The sequence below is a fragment of the Coptis chinensis genome, chromosome 4, assembly GCF_015680905.1.
Source record: "Coptis chinensis isolate HL-2020 chromosome 4, ASM1568090v1, whole genome shotgun sequence".
Taxonomy (NCBI): Eukaryota; Viridiplantae; Streptophyta; class Magnoliopsida; order Ranunculales; family Ranunculaceae; genus Coptis; species Coptis chinensis.
The window spans coordinates 75,203,527-75,208,593 of NC_141459.1; the positions used below are offsets into that span (position 1 = coordinate 75,203,527).

At 35.8% G+C, this 5,067-nt stretch overlaps 1 long non-coding RNA gene across 1 annotated transcript; it reads left to right on the plus strand.

Moving 5' to 3' along the window:
• Positions 1–862: 862 nt before the first annotated feature.
• Positions 863–5,067, plus strand: LOC147504816 (uncharacterized). The gene is made up of 3 exons (XR_015220462.1): positions 863–1,650; positions 2,766–2,799; positions 4,984–5,067. It is a non-coding gene; the product is annotated as an uncharacterized LOC147504816 (long non-coding RNA).

Here is a 5,067-nt window from a genome sequence, read left to right on the forward strand (position 1 = left end):
TAGAGAGAGCTTAAATTCATTTTGATGTAATATTTGATGTATTCAAGTCGCAGCTTACACTTACGATGGTGGATGGATGTAATGTGGTTTAGAAGGTTGGGTTGTATATATATGGTTGTTGGAAGGCTGTAGTTAGGATTTCCAGGTTATGACAGGTTTATGACAGATTTATGACAGGTTTTAGGGTTTACGAATGTCGATCAAACAAAGAAAACTCTGCCGAAATTTCGGTAGAATTGGGATAGGTGTCGGCCTCGAGATTCATTCCACGTCCTCGGGATGTGTGTTGGGTCTCGGGGCGTGACATGAGTCCTTTGATAATGTGTACTTATTTTGCCATGCAATAGTTAGATTTAATTTATTCAGGGTTCAAAAGAGCGAGAAATTAAAGTTTATATATTTTACGTTAATATTGATGTCTAAAGATCGATTATCCGAATTAAATGCATCTAGTCATGGTGTAATTTGAGTTATATAAAATGAATGAGATTGAGAAAATTGTGCACAAATTATATAGATGAAACTTTGAAATCCTACTTTAGTTATAATATTTATTCCTAATTATTTTTCGCTTATTTTGATTAGTTAGAAATTTCATTAATTAAAAGGAAAACACCTATTGTTCTAGTTGGCAAGTCATTTTAAATAGAAGCATCTAGTTTCAGAGTTGAGTTTGTTATTAGTAAAGGAGATGGAGTCGTACGCACGGAGAGAGAAAAATATGCGTAGAAACTTTAATATATTTTTAATTTATTCCTACCTCGAAAAACCCCTCTAACCAATCCTAGATCCACACAAAATCACCATTAATTCAGCAAACTTTCTTTGAACATTAAAATCAGTGTTTTCTCATCTATTCCCTACACTTTTTTCTCATCAATATCAGGAAACTTTCTTTGAACATTAAAACCAGTGTTTTCTCATCTATTCCCTACACTTTTTTCTCATCAATATCAGGTCTTCTTCTTACTAAAAGCATAAAACTTTCTTTTTTATTTCTCCTTAATTACTTCTCTCTACAGCTCTTTTAAGTTCTTTCTTTCTGTTTATGGTTGCTCAACTATGGAAACGGAGGACGGTTTTATCTTAGAAGCTTTGGTTATTGATGATTTACAATCAGAAATGGAAAAGAAGTGGAATCTCCCATCTTTTCCAAGAAGAATAAGACTAGGAGACCTGAAAGAAAGTGATAAGAAGGATTGGGAGTTTTCAGTAGTAGGAAAACTTTTCTCTCCAAGAAGATTTGAAGACGAAGATATCAAAACCCAGTTAATAAAGAACTGGAAAATACCAAAGAAATTCTATCTATCATCACTCACGAAAGGTGTCTTTAAAGTCAAATTTACTACCCAGAAAGCAGTGGATTTTGTGCTTGACAATGGACCATGGCTTATACATGGGTTTGTCATCTCCTTCAAAGAATGGGTCAGAGATCAACCTTTAGATAAGTATGATTTTGCAAACTTCAAAATGTGGATTCAGATTTATGGGTTACCGGCGGAGAGATTACAATGGGAAAATATTCATAAAATAGGAAGTGCCTTTGGTCTGGTTACTGCTCTAGACGCGGTTGGAGGTTCAGAAGAAGGCTCTTCTTTCTCAAGGGTCCAAGTAGATTTCCCGATCAGAAGACAACTTGTTCAAGAATAGGTAATAGTATTAGAAAATAACAAAGAGTACACAGTTACTTTTAAGTATGAATGAGCACCTTTTTCTGTTATTATTGTGGCCACACCACGATTACAATGAGTGTTCGACATTCCTTGAAATCCCTAAAGTAAAACAGATGAAGGGGAGAGTTCATATAAACAGTCTGCTTAAATGATCTAATAAAACAAGGGCTAAAGCTTATAAGTTGGGTCGAGGTATTCAAGATAGAGTCATTTTAGAATGGGATCCATAAAAAGATCCTAGAGATGGAGATTTTTTGAAGGAACTACAAGATCCGAGGTCTAAATATAAAGGTCCTCGGAGCAAGGCACCAGAGAGGGTGGCAGTTTCAGATCGAATGGCGACAAAAAAATCTAGGAAAAGGACATATGGGGCACAGTCAGCAGGGCTACAACAGGCAGTGGGAATCAAGGAAATGAATTGGCGAAACCGAATCAGGAGAGTACAGGTGGCACCGCCTCAAAAACAAAGGGTCCTATTACTGCCAGACTCCAATTTGTGTTGGGCAGACCCCGAGTTGGGCCGGAGTCTGCCCATTGTGTTGGGCACAACTTGGACTCGTACACCCCCCAACCAAATATCCCATAAACTGGAAAACCGGCTACCACCTTTACCTTCAAACCCTCGTCGTTCTCGATCAAACCCACGATCTCGATCTCGATCAAATCAAACCAAACCCACGATCTCGATCAAATCAAACCCACGATCTCGATCTCGATCAAATCCACCATCTCGATCTCGATCTCGATCTCGATCTCGATCAACTAGATTCCTTTTTTTTTTTGATCGGTAAGTTTCAAATTCCTTTGAGCTCAAACATTTTAGATTTATTTGGGCGCTGATTCCAGAGTTCTTACCTGTATCACTGTGTATATGGGGTTCAGACCATAGTCTTGATCATAATTATACCATTTTATATTAGTTTTGATCATAATTAGACCATAGTCTGTATCACTAATGTTCAGACCATAGTCTTGATCACACAATACATTTAAAACATTTTAGCACTAACTCATTTCATTTCCTTTTTCAATACTCATTTCATTTGCTTCTAACATTAGTTTTTTTTTTTATTTTTTATTTCTTCTAATAAGGTTTTCTGGATTACGGGCGCCAGTCGCAGAATCGGTAAGCCACTCAATTACCACTTTCATTAGAGAAATAAAAATGCTTGTTTGCATAGCCATGTTCATAATTTGATTATTTAAGAGACCATTAGAATGTTGACATTATAATGTTGAGTATGTTGACATTATAATGTTGAGTATTAAGTATTTTTATTTTTATCGAAAAAAAAAGAAGATGATAGAAAAAATGACGGATTGTTAAATGTACTTCACTAGATCCACAGTTAATTTCCATTTAGCATATAGCAACCTGAATACACAATGTAAGTCGATTTATCCCGTCTTTTTAGATCTTGTATACATTAACTTCACTATAAGTATACACCCCCTTATAAAAAGAATACGATATTATTGAATCTCTGTTTTCCCAAAGGATCAGTAACCCTAACCCATAGACTTGCTATTCTCATAAAAAGTCCAACCATAACCATACAATACTCAACCTGTAGTTTTTATACATGTAACAAGTAGTATATTTACCTAGACGTACAGTTTTGGTGACATTATTATCATAGTATATGAGAATATCAGGTGCAATATGAAGAATCATTTTCATGCATTCACTACTTTTTGGTTTTCATACTCACCTATGTTTTAGACTTTTAGGGTGTTGATCACAAAATAAAAGGTTTCTCGAATAATTTTTTTTATTTGGAAAAGTCAATTGAAGGTGTTCCTACTGTATTTCAATTGGGTTTCTTTTGAGGTTTCCAAGATAAAGAGATCGAGTGGTGATCTTAGTTAACCGTGTCGAATCTGTTCATGCTTTTTGATGTATGTTGCTAAAAGTCGGTGAACTCATGCACCATGTTTTTATCTTTGTGCATTGTTCGAAAGTGCTTGTTTTCTCGTGAATAGTTTCACCTATTCGGAGAATTTTAAGTGGTGGATTATTCAATTCTAAGTCATTTACCACCAATCCGTCACAAATTCACAACCCTTAAGGAACTAGTGTCTTTGGAGGATCTCATAGTTCCCACATGGGGAATCTTATTCCTCTTCTATGTAAAGTAAGAAAATGTGATCCATTGTCCATTTGTCATGTCTTGTCGGACTCTGGACTTTATGAGTGGTAAAATGAGTGTGCGGCTTAAAAGTCACCGTGAGACATTTAGTCGGGAGGCACTTTATATTAGGTAATTTTGCTTTGTACATGTTTATGTAGGATCCGTGATAAAGAAATATGTCATGCCCAAGAGCCAACTAGCCGTAATGGATGGTACCAACTTAGGATATTGATTAACCTTCCAGGTTTAATATTCTTTCTTCTTGTTCTTCCCGGGATTGTTTTTCAGGTTTACTCTCAAGTCTCAACTATAATCAATTGGTTTAGGTTTTGTGACTTTTGTCGATAAATATTTGGTGAGCCCAACATTTGTATCTTCGCACCACGTGCACAAAAGTAGAAATGGTGTTTGGGCATCTTGTATTGGTTTTACCGAGGCTAATCTAGCACTTACACTCATTTTGCTAATTGTTCTCAAAAGCTAGGTTTTAGCGTTATGGACAATTATTTTCTAAACAAAATCTCCTTATTCTAGAATAGTGCTCTTTATCATTGCAAATCATCCCTAGAAAACGTTGGAGTCTTCTTGATTAAGCTTTATGTTGGATGGGTATTACATATTCATGATGGTCAACAATCGGAACACTTCTTTAAAACGGCAAATTTGAGGATGTTATGGTATAGATAAAGTTAACTATAAAAATTAAAAAAATTCATCGACGGATATGAGTTCTACTTCTAGGTTTTAGCCGTTAACTTGTGAATAATTAGTTTCCCTTCTCGCTTTTAATTGTATAGTTCTTGGCTTCTTGCATTGATACTTGTATAGTTGTATGTCATTGACGAACTTCAATACAATTATGCCACATGAGCTACCCTAACGACTCGGCCATAACTTCTCGTTTGTTTGTGTATCGTTATCTTGTACCTAATTGTTAGTTTAGGTAGGATTTCATAATCGATAATCCAGTTTGTCGATGGGAATAGTAGGGCCTTGATAAATTGTTGAAGTGAATTCCTCTTGTCGTGAAGCCATCATCATGCATGCATGCATGAGAGGGATATTGTAGTCCTGATTGTGCTTCCATGCTTGGTGCCGGAAACACCGACTATATGAAATTATGGAACAAATAAGTATAGTGAATGCCTCATATTTTTTAACTCCTATTTATTTTGTAGCAATGCCTCGAACAAAGAATGTGAATGTGAAGAATGTAGCAAAAAGTGTTTTCCGCGGTGCTAAGAAGTTGTTAGGTGGGGGAG